The 13,559-nt window shown below is 42.5% G+C and overlaps 1 protein-coding gene across 7 annotated transcripts in view; it reads right to left on the bottom strand.

Annotated features, from left to right (window-relative positions):
- Positions 1–11,292: 11,292 nt before the first annotated feature.
- LOC142495413 (uncharacterized) overlaps positions 11,293–13,559 on the bottom strand; it is a 40,940-nt gene continuing 38,673 nt past the window's right edge. For all 7 annotated transcript variants that reach the window (XM_075600895.1, XM_075600894.1, XM_075600891.1 and 4 more), the window contains one exon: positions 11,293–11,474. The gene's annotated coding sequence lies outside the window, so the exon portion shown is untranslated. The remainder of the gene's footprint in view (positions 11,475–13,559) is intronic.

The raw sequence follows: 13,559 nt of genomic DNA, 5'->3' as shown, positions 1-13,559 counted from the left end.
AAACTACTATAGATCCACACAGCTAGGGCAACTCATTAGCTGGCATTCGAACCCAACCAAGAGGAGGTGGGTTGAGATAGAAGACCTAGTTTGTTCCCCATGTAAAATAAAAAATCTTCTCTGGCTCAACAAAAAGTCTAGACCACCTGAGATCTACAAGAACCCGGTGATATCCTTTGCCTGCAATCTCTGGGACTCCCTCAAAACCAAATTCAGACTAACCAATTCCCCTTCCCTTATGCAACCACTATTCTCGGACCCCTCCCTTCCTTTTTACACAGGAAACCCGCACTCCCATACCTGGATTCAAAAAGGACTCACAAGAGTCAAGGATATCCTCACCCAAAGGAAAATCCCCCCATTCGCTTCGCTACAAACAAACCATGATATCCCCTCCTCTGAATTCTTCAGATTTCTCCAGGTTAGGCACTATATCCAATCAATGTATAAGCCAAGTCATCCCCATACTTTAACTCTGTTTGAGGACTGGTGTCTACACCAACCCCACACAAAGGGCATTATCTCCAGAATATGTCACAGTTTATCCGCTATCAAGAACAACCAAACCCCCGATAAATACATGTTTCCTGGGAAAAGGATCTTAACGTCTGTATAGATCTCGATACCTGGACAGAGATCTGGGAGGCTGTTTCTACAAATTCATCATGCGTTGTAATTAAGGAGAATATTTACAAGTTAATATTCAAATGGTATATGAATCCTGCCAGGCTGCACTCTTTTCTCCCAGGCGTTTCCCCTCTGTGCTGGCGCGGTTGTGGTAAAGTGGGAATATACAGCAGCGGCAGCTCTTATTCGAGCAAATGCCGCTGGCTGAATGAGGCTGGGAAGCGGGTAGCCGCGGCGCGTGGCGGCGCACTGTGACGTCACGGTCACAAGCGCGCCCGGCTTCCCCGTCTTCCCCGGCTTCCCCAGGCTTCCCCGACACCCCTGGAGTTCAAATCTAGGTAAGCGGGGGTGCGGGGAAGCAGAGGGGCAGAGTAGAAGCCGGGTTCGGGGTGTCTTTGGGGGGGTAATTGCGCGCGATGTGGAGGGGGGGTGCGTGGGGGAAACGCGGCGGCGCGCGTTTCTGACTGGCGGCAGCTGGGGTAGATCCCGGCATGCCGCCGGCATTTACTCGAATAAAAGATGTCGCTACTGTACTGCACATATTCTGGTCATGCCCCAAAATCCAACAAACATGGACGGAAGTGTTCACCTTAATACGCAAGATACTAAAAATCTCTGTCCCACACGAACCAGTATATATATTACTAGGAAAACCAATGGCAAATACCTCCCAAAAAAAGCTAGAGTAATATCCCAAATTTTAAACGCTACACGGTGTACAATTGCCAAAAACTGGAAACAACCTGCCCCCCCCCCATCCTTAAATCAAATAAACAACAAAATTTGGCATATATTCTATATGGAAAAACTCTCAGCTTATCTGAACGGCTCTATCGCGCAATTCTCTGATATTTGGGCTCCTTGGTTCCATCATGCAGGTATATCCCCATATATAGACTAGAATACTTTGAACAGAGTGATACATGTGATATTTAAATTGTTGAATACAGTACGACATTGGTACAAATGCTACCCCTTCTACCCCCTCCCTGATCTCCCTCTTCTCCACTGTTTCATTACCAGTTTATTTGTATTACTGTATCCCCCTTTTTTTTGTGTAGTATGTTATGTTTACCTCATTTTGTATGTTTGAAAATGCTCAATAAAAATTTAAGTAATAAAAAAAAGTAAAAATAATAAACTTTTCTTTTGTTTACTCACCATTAGATGTCCACTCTCCGAAATCCAAGCGACCGGGAAGCACAGGAACCAATCCACAGGTAAGCCATAAAATAAAAAAACCATAACAAATCCACGTCTGTGTCTTCTTTCTTCTTTGGGGTCTTCTGGGGTCTTCTTCCATCTTCTTCCGGCTTCTTCCGTCTTCTTAGGCCACACCCTTCTTCTCTTCTTGGGAGGAGATATGTTCCCTCCTCGGCGACTAGCCTCCCACATACCAGAAGCCACGGACACTCGCACTAAACTTGTCACTGCCGGGTCCCAAGCATAATTCTACCGGGCAAGGTATGCCAACCTGGTCCACCTCTGGCCCACTTCCAAAATTCTTCCATCTGCAACCTGAGATAAAGAGTCAGCAATTTTATTTAAAACCCCAGGCACATGGCGCGCTCTGAATGATATGTTCAAACGCAAGCATGAGAGGACGAAGCTGCGCAATAGGTTCACGACCAGCTGGGAACATGAACCAAAGATATTCACTGCTTCGACCACCACCAAGTTGTCAGTCCAGAATATCACCTCTCTGTTTGCGAGCAACTGCCCCCACAGTCGCACCGTGACCAACAATGGAAACAGCTCCAGGAACTTTAAGTTCCTGATGAGCTGCGACTCGTGCTAGTGCACGGGCAAGCGCTCTGCGCTCCACGCACCGTTGAAGTAAGCCCCATAACCTACTGAGCCCGATGCATCTGTGAACAGCTGTAGTTCGGCGTTCCACGATGGACGCCCGCGCCATAAGGTCCACCCATTGTACTTCCGCAGGAGGTCCAACCAGACCTCTAAATCTTTCTGGATCTCGTCAGTGACCAAGATGAAGTGGTTAGGATGCATGATCCCTGCTGTGGATGCCAGGCCTATGCAAAAAACTACCCCACCGGCATGATCTGCGCCACGAAAAACAGATGGCCCAACAATGATTCGAACTGATGCAGCGAGTCTTTCCTCAGGCCCCTGAACTCCTGCATGAGCTCCACCAAGGCTGCCAGCTTGTCCGGCGGGACCCTGAACTCCATCCTTACTGAATTAATTTCAATCCCGAGTAAGCTGACCATTGTTGGCCTCACTGTTTTCTCCTCAGCCAGCAGGACCCCAAACTCATGCGCCATGGCCAAAAATTTAAACAGCCATGTTGTGCACAGCTCTGACCCTGCTGGACCTACGAACAAGAAATCATCTGGGTAATGCATGCACCCTGGGGCCTGTACCCTGCAACGCACCACCCATTCGAGAAAAGGACTAAATTTTCAAAGTAGAAGCATGATATCGCGCAGCCCATAGGCAGGCACAAATCAACAAAGTACTGACCATCAAGCATGCAACCAGCAAGTGAAAGCACACAGGGTGCACTGGCAGCAGTCAGAAAGTGGACTCAATGTCCGCTTTCACCAGCAATGCGCCCCTACCCATCCTACACACTAGCACTGCCACCTGATCAAAGCTTGCATAACTAACTGAGCACAACTCGCGATCGATACCATCGTTCACTGATGTGCCCTCGGGGTAGGAAAGTTGGTGCTGGATTAGCCTGAACAACCCCATGTCTTTTTTAAAATCACCCCCAGAGGCGAGATCCTCAAGTTAGGGAGAGTGGGTGGGCCAATGGACCAGCCATCCTTCCTAACTCCACCTCCTTATCCACTTTCTCTCTTGCCACTTCACTTTAAACCCTAGCCAATTTCAAATTCTCTTCTAACCCATGATCCTGCTTGGTGTACAAACGGGATCCTGAACCCCTCAGATAACCCGGCGAGGAGCAGCTGGGCAGCTTCCCTATTTGTGTAGCTTTCCAGCCATGGACTAAGCCTTTGGATGATTATTGGTGATGGTTCCTTCCTGTCCAGCCATCCGCCATGTCCTCCGGGAACCGCGTACTCTGCTCTTAAAGCATTTCGCCTGAGGACGCGCCCCTTCGCAAGTGGTACATTGATGCTTGAAACGACAATTAGTGCATGAGTACCGGTCTTCATTAAAGGCCCAGCACACCCCTTCCCAGCTATCACCCTGCCTGCCCATGCTTGCGGCCGGGCGCCCTCCCCCCGTCCCTTGAAAGGGCGCTGGCTTGTCCAATATGCCAATCCAATCAATCCAGATGTCCAGCTCTTTCATGTCCCATGCTAGTTTACCCTTGTGAAATGCCATTTTCTGCCTACATTTTACATCTTACAACCACCAACCCATATCGCTGTGCCTCTGGTGGGCATCCCCAATCATGTCCTCATATTTAAAAAGGGCCGAATATAGGTGGGGGGACATCTCCCTGATTACTCCCGTCATGATTCTGAATGCCTGGCCCTAATTGGCGAACATGCGTGGGAAGAGACGTTTCTCGGTGTCGTCTTTTCTAGCTACCCCTTTATTGGATGATCGCACCAGCGCTTCCCAGTAATCTGGCAGCAGGCATAGGATCTCTATAAAGTCCCCAGCCCAAAAAATTTCCCTCTCCTCCTTCGTCAAATGTATGCCTAACCCGTTGGCAATACACAAGTGCGCATCCGCAAAGCCCACACCGAGATCGCCCCTGCTCCCACCGATGCTGTGCCAAAGACCCTGGCTGTGTTGATAATCACCGGGTCGGGCCAGATGGAGCCGCCGCTGCTCCCATGACCCCGGTCGTGGATGAAGGATTAAGAGACACCGGGGTCAGGCCGGATGGAGCCACTACCGCACAATTACCCCAGCCATGGTTGAAGGATTAAGAGATACCAGGGTCAGGCGGTGGCTGCCGGGGCGGGATGAGATTATTTGAGGGAGTGCTGATGACTGCCTGGCCGCTGTCTCCTCTGGTGCTGCTGCCCCACCACTGCTAGGACCGTTTTGCACTACCGGCCTTATCCTGACCAGGGAGGGGACACCTATGGTTTCACTATGCACCCCCCACCCCACACTGCTGTGACTCCCAATGCTGCCCCTGCTTCCCCTTTTCCTGCGTGTGGCTCTTGAAAACCGCCTCGTGCATCGTGCTGCCGTATACTACGCAGCCGTGCCACTTTCCCACTGGGAATGGCCTTACTGCCTGACGCCTGCTCAGCGCGCGATGCTGCGGGGATACCACTGCCTTGTCTGCTACCGCGCACTGGCCTGCTTGAAAACAATGCGCGCCGCTGCCGGTCCAACCACCTCTTGTCATGGTTTACAGCCTCGGCTTGCAGAATGCTAAATTGCTCAGTTGTCGATGCTATGCTGCTGTTGGAGGATGGTCCCTGAACTGTGCATGCCTATGCCCTGGACTATCTAACTACGCTGCGATGCGCACTTGCGAAGACTGGTCCAAATGTAGCGCTTAGCTAGAGCAACTATGCGGGCCACCACAGCTGCCACGGATCCAAACGAGTGAAAACGAAGATCACAGCATCTGGCAGGCAGCCCTGTGTGTCTCCTCCCCTGGCCAGTGAGGGGAAGGCCAGTCCCCCCCCCCCGGTCATGAGACCCCGGTCATGAGACACCACTGTCTGTTCTAAATGTTTTTGTTAATGCTACAAATTGTGATTTTCTACATTTCTAAATCTGTGGGTTGTCATGGTAACTTTAGACTGTTCTAGGCTGTGGGCGGAATTCCATTTTAACCTACAAGCAACTCAATATTTTTCCAAAAAAACATTTCCCTTCGGAACATAGCATCTGATTCAAATTTTAAAAAACAGAAGGCCATGTCATTAAGTGAAGTGTTTCTATAGTATTTAGTGATTTAGGGTTGCAGTAGTCCAGCTTATGTTTTATAATAGTGTAAGATTACAAATGTAATGTTTTAAAAGAATGTGTTTGGTCTGAGGAAGGGACTGCTTGTCCTGAAACGTTACTATTGTTAGCTCTGATGCATCAATACATTTGAAATCATTTGATTCCACTACAATTTGTGTGCCTCTTCCTTTCTCCTATCTTGCTAAAAGTATATGTTCCTCAGTTTGGCAGCGGTGCAAAGGTTGTGTCTGTTTTTGTTGGAACTGTTTTCCCGATACAACGCTTCCATGCTGCCTGCTTTTTATTGGCCAAACATCACGACGGAGGCGGTATATATATATATATATATATATATATATATATATATATATCATTACCACATTTCCTTTAAGCGCCCAGATGAATCGTCGGGGCAGTCCTCCTGTTCATGGCCTCTCCTGCAACCTCTCCTACACAAGCACTTTTACTGGATTCGCAGTGAACGGACGCTATCTTCCAGGAGCTGATTTTGTCCTTAATTGCTTCTCAATATCGGCTACGTTTCTGACAGCCAATTGTATGCAAACTTGCAAATCTACATACTTGCATGATACGGGACTTTGCTTCGTTCAGTCAAATCTGAGAATCTGAGAACTGTTCATTTGACTTTGCAGTAGTAGGGACATTATTCATATCCAGCTGACTTTATCTGTTTATATGTGTCAATGCATTTGTATATTATGTGCATTTGGGTACTTGCTCTATTTCTTATATTGCTGTTCAGGTGAGGGATTTCTTGTTCCACCTTTCAGTTACTGTATTGACCTGCCGGTCTGGGTGGTATGAGGATAATTACTGCCTCACCTCACCCTGTTTCTTTAGAGAGTGACCACTATTAGAGTATTACTTATGTTACCCGGACATTACCTTTTATCAATTGTGCTCTGCAGTAGGAGGTTTACTTACAGTATTCGGTTCTGAGGGACTGTTTTACTACTGTATGTTTTTAGTGATGTTGTGTAATTAATAAATGTATAATTCTTTTGTACAACAGAGTGCTTCTCGTGTGATACTTTCTTTGTTGTACATACATACTGTATCTCTATCTATTAAGGGTATCAAATATTTTTAAAAGATCCATTTGCTCTGTTTCCTGAGAAGGATTCATATGTGCATTTAATGGTTGTATAGATATATTTTTACTAGACCTTAGAAGGGATTTTAGTGAGTGTTCCTTGGATCAGTGAGATAAAATATAAATGATCAAATATACAATAACCTTACCGCTCAGCCTTAATATTAAGTATGTGAATGTTTGTGACCAATATATCAGGTAATCATTTGGAGGTGCATAAAGGGAGAAAATACCAATTTATATATTCAATAATTATCACTGAAGGGGTCACAATAATCCCTAATGATTGAACTCATATTAAATAAGGAAAAGTCAGGGAGGACAAGACTCTTGGATGGCAGGACTCCAGGATATAAAGACACTGATATTATAGTTGCAAGTGACATATAGTGAGACTCCAGTAACTTCAAAATGATCCGTATGATTAGTAGAAAAATAATAATAACAATAACATTTTATTAGCATGTAAATAACAATGAGTGAACAACTGTATACAGTGAAAATCTAAAATTATGACGCCTTAGAATATATATATGTCTCACATAATAGATATTAGATACGTATCACTGTAGTGTATATGTTAAAGACAGTCTATCTCGTGTATGTATCATCGTAGTATAGCCGTATTCATACAGTATGAGCTCCTTTGTAAAATGAGTCAAGGTACTGTAGGACAAAGTCTTATGAAGTGGCCAAATCAATGGTGTGGAAGCAGTTCCCACCTTTGGAACAATATCAATCTAGGTCTTTATAAGTATTAATGTATCATAGGCCACATAAAAAGGTAAACAGATAACATATTAAATTAAGTATTTTACTTTGCTGGTATAGAGAAATCCACCATTAGAATATAGCATTTTAAAAGAAAAGTTATTATCTCTTTTTCTTTTCCGTACAAGGGCAATTAGCGTAATTTCCAGAAATCTGTCTATATACGCCCAGAAGACTATCAAAGGTCCCTCATAGCACTAATGTTATTGGTAGTTAAAAATGAGTGATACTGAGTGAATGTTAGATACAGAATAAGTGTAGAAGTTTAAAAGTACCATATTAAAAAAACAGACATTTTGTTTTCCCGCCAGGGATAATTATTTGTTTTAAGAATATAAAGGTTGGATATACTAAACAACTAATTGCATTACACTGATACAGTATGCAGGTGAAACACACATTTGTACGGAGATGCTGGCAATGAAAGGTCTCTCTGTTTGCACATTGGAGGAGTCTGCTGTCTTTATAGGCAGGGACAGGTTTTGGGAATGAAGGCCCATTATATAAAGATTTTGCCTTCTAATGTCCAATTTTTTTTTTGTTTAGATTTTCTGCCTCCTTTCCAGCACAAATGGAGTGGAATTAAAAAACTGTTATATGGGTTGTACAGAATTTGAATGGAGAATTTGCATTTCCTTGCCACTCCATTTCTGAAGTCCAAAAATCAGTATTTGTCTAATGCAAAGTTAACTAAATGTGACATATTTTATAACTGCTAACCATTCTTTCCTTCTTTGTCCATCTACTTATTAATCTACAGTACTTGGTAAAGATTAGTAAATTAGGTTGTACTATTTCCTGCACTCCAGGTGGAGACTATCTTGATGTTCCCAGTGATAACTTTGGTTTTGCAGACTCACATATTTTGCAGGACTCTCTCTGTGCTGCACCTATTTCGCGCTTCAAGAAGAGGATCTAGTGAAAGTGTCTGACAATGTTTGGGCTACAAGTCCTTCTGACAGGTCTGATTTCTTCTGCGGAACCTGCTCACATTACGCTCACAAGATAAATATATCACAAGGTAAATAAATCAAAAAGCTTCAGTTAGTGGAACCTTCTGTTCTTTATTTAGGACATCATTTGCTTCATGGTCAATGAGAATTAACTACAGAAAGGTTTGCCCCAATTATCTTAGCCCCACATTCTCATCAGATATCAAGGTCAGTGCTTTGCTGGGAATGGCTGGATATTGTCGACAGTGGGTTCCCAATTTTTCTGGTGTACTCTGGTACAGGCCCATGGAGATAAACAGCGCCCTATAACCAGGGCCGGCTTAACAGCATTATACGCCCTCGGGCAAAGCAGTGCACTGGGCCCTGCCAACTCTCCTCTACAAGTCTAGGATAGGACAATGGTGCTCAAAGTGCTGTGTGTGTGTTTCTGAAGGGAGGGAGAGCACTGGGTATTAAGGTATCAATTCATTACATATATACTCAGTCCATAGTCATGGGGGGGGGGGCACCACAAAACCCTGAAGGTTGGGGTAGTTTGTCCTAGGACACCCTCCTCCACCTCATTGGGTTAACCCCTTGTGAGTACTCACTGTCTCAATCACCTCCAGAGTCTCCCTTCCAATGCGTGCCGCTGTATAGAGTGAAGTCCAGTAATGTAGATGTGCAGCGCACAGCATCCAAACGAGAGCAGGTCTGGCAAAAACTTTCTTTATTGTCAAGGCATAAAATTGGGGGACGCAGCCCTTCAACGCGTTTCGTGCAAAGCACTTTGTCAAGAAGTGCCTTTACACGATATACAGCCACTTAAATACAGATGACCGGTCAAATCTCGCGATATGTGGTGACGTCATCAAACCGCCACTAGTCAATGAAATTATATCCCTCGCGCATGCGCGCCGCGATCGAGCCCCGTGATACCAACAACCACCGCATACCAATCATATCACTGTCACGGCGACGCGCACCAGCTGGTGAACACAGCGCCGTTCAGGAGACCAACCCTGGATGCGGCAATTGAGTACCCCAGACCCTCCGCCACGCGCATGCGTATGTGGATAACCTAAAGTGCCTTATCTATTGACGGATCGATGCGTCTGAGCTGCCTTAGAGTAGAAAAGAGCAGACTCATATACAACGCTCCATCAGAAAAGGCAATAACAAATTTACACAAATATACATTAAAAAAGCGGCTTATCTCCACAAAACTACGCGTTTAGTTTGGCAATCAATGTCACCATACATCATTGTAATAAACAGCTCAGTATTCTACAATTTATTGTTTAAAAACTTAACTAAACTAAACTAGATACACCCTTAAAATACAAGTATACTGCTATACTCAAGTAAAAACAGTTGTGCTCCCTCCTGATGACATTGTGATCATTATATCCATATAAAGCAATATTCAAATATTAATATATTTCCTCTGTGGAGAACCTTATAGAAAAAATACATTGGCAGTTAAGCACTGAAGGCATTAGTATGAGCCATTGAACCATACTCTGAGTATGGCTCATACTAATGCCTTCAGTGCTTAACTGCCAATGTATTTTTTCTATAAGGTTCTCCACAGAGGAAATAAATTAATATTTGAATATTGCTTTATATGGATATAATGATCACAATGTCATCAGGAGGGAGCACAACTGTTTTTACATGAGTATAGCAGTATACTTGTATTTTAAGGGTGTATCTAGTTTAGTTTAGTTAAGTTTTTAAACAATAAATTGTAGAATACTGAGCTGTTTATTACAATGATGTATGGTGACATTGATTGCCAAACTAAACGCATAGTTTTGTGGAGATAAGCCGCTTTTTTAATGTATATTTGTGTAAATTTGTTATTGCCTTTTCTGATGGAGCGTTGTATATGTCTGCTCTTTTCTACTCTAAGGCAGCTCAGACGCATCGATCCGTCAATAGATAAGGCACTTTAGGTTATCCACATACGCATGCGCGTGGCAGAGGGTCTGGGGTACTCAATTGCCGCATCCAGGGTTGGTCTCCTGAACGGCGCTGTGTTCACCAGCTGGTGCGCGTCGCCGTGACAGTGAGATGATTGGTATGCGGTGGTTGTTGGTATCACGGGGCTCGATCGCGGCGCGCATGCGCGAGGGATATAATTTCATTGGCTAGTGGCGGTTTGATGACGTCACCACATATCGCGAGATTTGACCGGTCATCTGTATTTAAGTGGCTGTATATCGTGTAAAGGCACTTCTTGACAAAGTGCTTTGCACGAAACGCGTTGAAGGGCTGCGTCCCCCAATTTTATGCCATGACAATAAAGAAAGTTTTTGCCAGACCTGCTCTTGTTTGGATGCTGTGCGCTGCACATCTACATTACTCCTCTACAAGTCGTAATTTTTCTCCTTCTACCGAGTTAGCGGGAGTTTTGAATGTTGAGGTGGGTGATCGGAAAATTAGTGTTAAATTCTGGTCTGTGCATAGATTAGCATGGGGCCCCTATGCTCATGGGGCCCCCGGGCAACTGCACAGCGTGCCCATGCTTTAAGACGGCACTGCCTGTAACATATTTTAGAACCCGGTTAGATCCAGTTGCTCGTGGATTCACTTCTTCTTTACGAGAGGTAGCATCGATTATCATTTTGGCACACAAGGCTTCGGGCCTTCAACTCTTCCAGCCAGGGCATTATTGGCCAGTAATGCCCTATTCTGAGGGGATTATTAATTAACTAAAATTAAATCTCTACACCTCCCCACTCAAATCCATAATGCATATAATTAGCTTTGTGAATACGTGTGAACCTCAGAGAAAATAATACCTGTTTTAGGTAACATGATGTGTTAGAGTCATGACAACTGATTTAGAAGAGCTTTCTGGATACAGTATGTGGCTATTTCTTTTATGACCAAGTTAAGCGTACAAAACATTTTTGGATAATCTCAGCTACTGTATATTCCCAAGTGTAGTAAAATAAATACAGGCAGTAATTCCATAAATGCAATTCTTTGTTTATTTATTAAGATGTGATACAAGGGAAAGTGAAATCATAAAGTGTAATTTAGAAATATAGAACAATAAATGGAAGAAGAACAAGATCCATTGAATGATAAAAACAGAAGAGGAAAGTTTAATGATAAGAACGCATCACTGTTGTTTGTCCTGCAGAGGTGAGAAACTGAGGTGCCTGAAAACAAAGTAAAATATATTAAATGTTGAGCATTTGTTTCTTTAATATATTATACAAAAGCAATTCAAGTATATTGTTTTGCATAAAACACTTTTATTTTGCCTGAACATGTTTATTGAACGGAACACAATATAAATAATATATATATATAAATAAATGGGCCCATCTAGTCACTGATTGGGAAATTAATTGATTTTGGGTAGCTCAGTGGTAATGTAAATGCCTTTGAAGCAAGTGAACAGAACGCCGTTACAATCCCAATATCAGCTGTGATCTTTAGTAAATCGCTTTATCATCCCTGACACAAAATTACATTGTAAGATGGGCAAGGAAGGGGCTTTTGTGCCTGAAATACTCAGCACTGTGTACACTGTAAGTGTTTTTAATGGAGCAAAAAGTATTACTGACCACAAGCAAGATATGCAAAAAAAAAAAAAATTAAGAATAATTCCTGTGTAACATTATCTTTGTTCACTGACATGGTAATGTTTAAGGCTTTTCCATTAGTACAGTATCTTCATTCATGATTACGATGTAAAAATATGTCCAGTCTATTTTTCTACTACAGCTCAACCCCCTTATAACTCTGTGCTTGGAGTCCAAAGAATCACATTGTGCTATAAGCGGATCGCGTTAGAAATAATGTACAATTGTATGCATTGTACAATAAAGTATTTAAGATACCAATAATCGTGCTGTAAAGTATTCATAAATACAAAAATTGGGAGCCACGCTTGCATCGCGTTGTAAGCGGATTCGCGTTGTAACGGATCGTGTTATAACGGGGTTGAGCTGTATTATGACAAAAAAAGCACAAGAGCAGGGGTGAGAGTTGTTTAATTGGAAGGTGTGCGGCTGTATAGAATATTAATGTAATGGTGCCTAGCACTGTTCATTTTTTTTTTTTTTTTTTTTCATCAAGATCTCAATGTCTGAAACACTATTTTTAGGTAAAGTCTCCTGCTGTGTCATTAAATGGATGAGTTATATATTTTATGCTGATTAATTGGTCAGACATACTGGATCTCTATTCCTTCCCCCACATACATACCGTACTCAATAGTGAGCCAAGTTAACATTGCCAAGATATTTAACAGTCAATATGCACAATGTACAAGAGTGGATTTTTTTATTTTAGAAAATGCATTATGGAGGAGGGGGGGGGGATAGGGAGTTTTGATTCTGTTTAAAATGTGAGTCAAAATGGTAATCTTTAAAATTTGTGCTGACACACTTGGGTAGATTACTGTGCAACAATCCATGACACTTATACGTGCAATTCGCTGTGTTTTTCAAATAACATTTTAAAACCCACTTAACAGCATGATATAATTTTGCTGGCTTTCTGTAGCTTGCGTGCAGTAAACCATCTCATACTTTGTCACAATATCAGGAATAGTAAGTCTTACTACTGTACATCTGTACATATTATATATGCCATTACTGTCTCCCATTGTAGTACAGTATGTACTATATTATAATGTCCAAACTGAGAATTAAAAAAAATATTGTTGGTGAACTGCAAAACTGTACATTTATAAATTATAATCCTCATCTGTAATTTACATGTCTATTTTTTTTTAATGAATCTAAGTCCTTTCAAATTCAGCAAATATTGAGATCTTAATTACTATACCAATCTCTACATTAGTAATAAACAAGTTAAACAGCCATGGGATTTAAGGTTAAACTAAAAACACTAGTTTAATCTGCATAATGTATGTTCAATTAATTGCCCGATCTTTACTGCCTATCATATGAAATAATGTTCACCAGACCAACTCACATATTTAAAGTCCTCTTCTATATTGAACTGTATTAAAATTATATGGACAGTCAAAGTAGATCACATCTGCTGAAGTTTATTTACGATGATTACTTGCTCTAATTAAATAAAGTGAAACTATTATTCTATTGATTCTATTCTCTAAAAGGTTTTCTTGATCTACATTTTTTACCTATATAATTTGTAAATAAGACAACCTGCCTATTCTTAGTTCCCAGTTTTCATGTGACTGAGGTGGATGGGCCTTATTTTGAAATCTTTTACAATTAGCTGAATTCCAAAAATGCAGAGTTGCA

This window comes from Ascaphus truei, chromosome 5, assembly GCF_040206685.1.
Source record: "Ascaphus truei isolate aAscTru1 chromosome 5, aAscTru1.hap1, whole genome shotgun sequence".
In the NCBI taxonomy this organism is placed as follows: domain Eukaryota; kingdom Metazoa; phylum Chordata; class Amphibia; order Anura; family Ascaphidae; genus Ascaphus; species Ascaphus truei.
The sequence above is the reverse complement of the archived record's forward strand: the minus strand, read 5'-3'. Positions and strand labels throughout refer to the sequence as shown.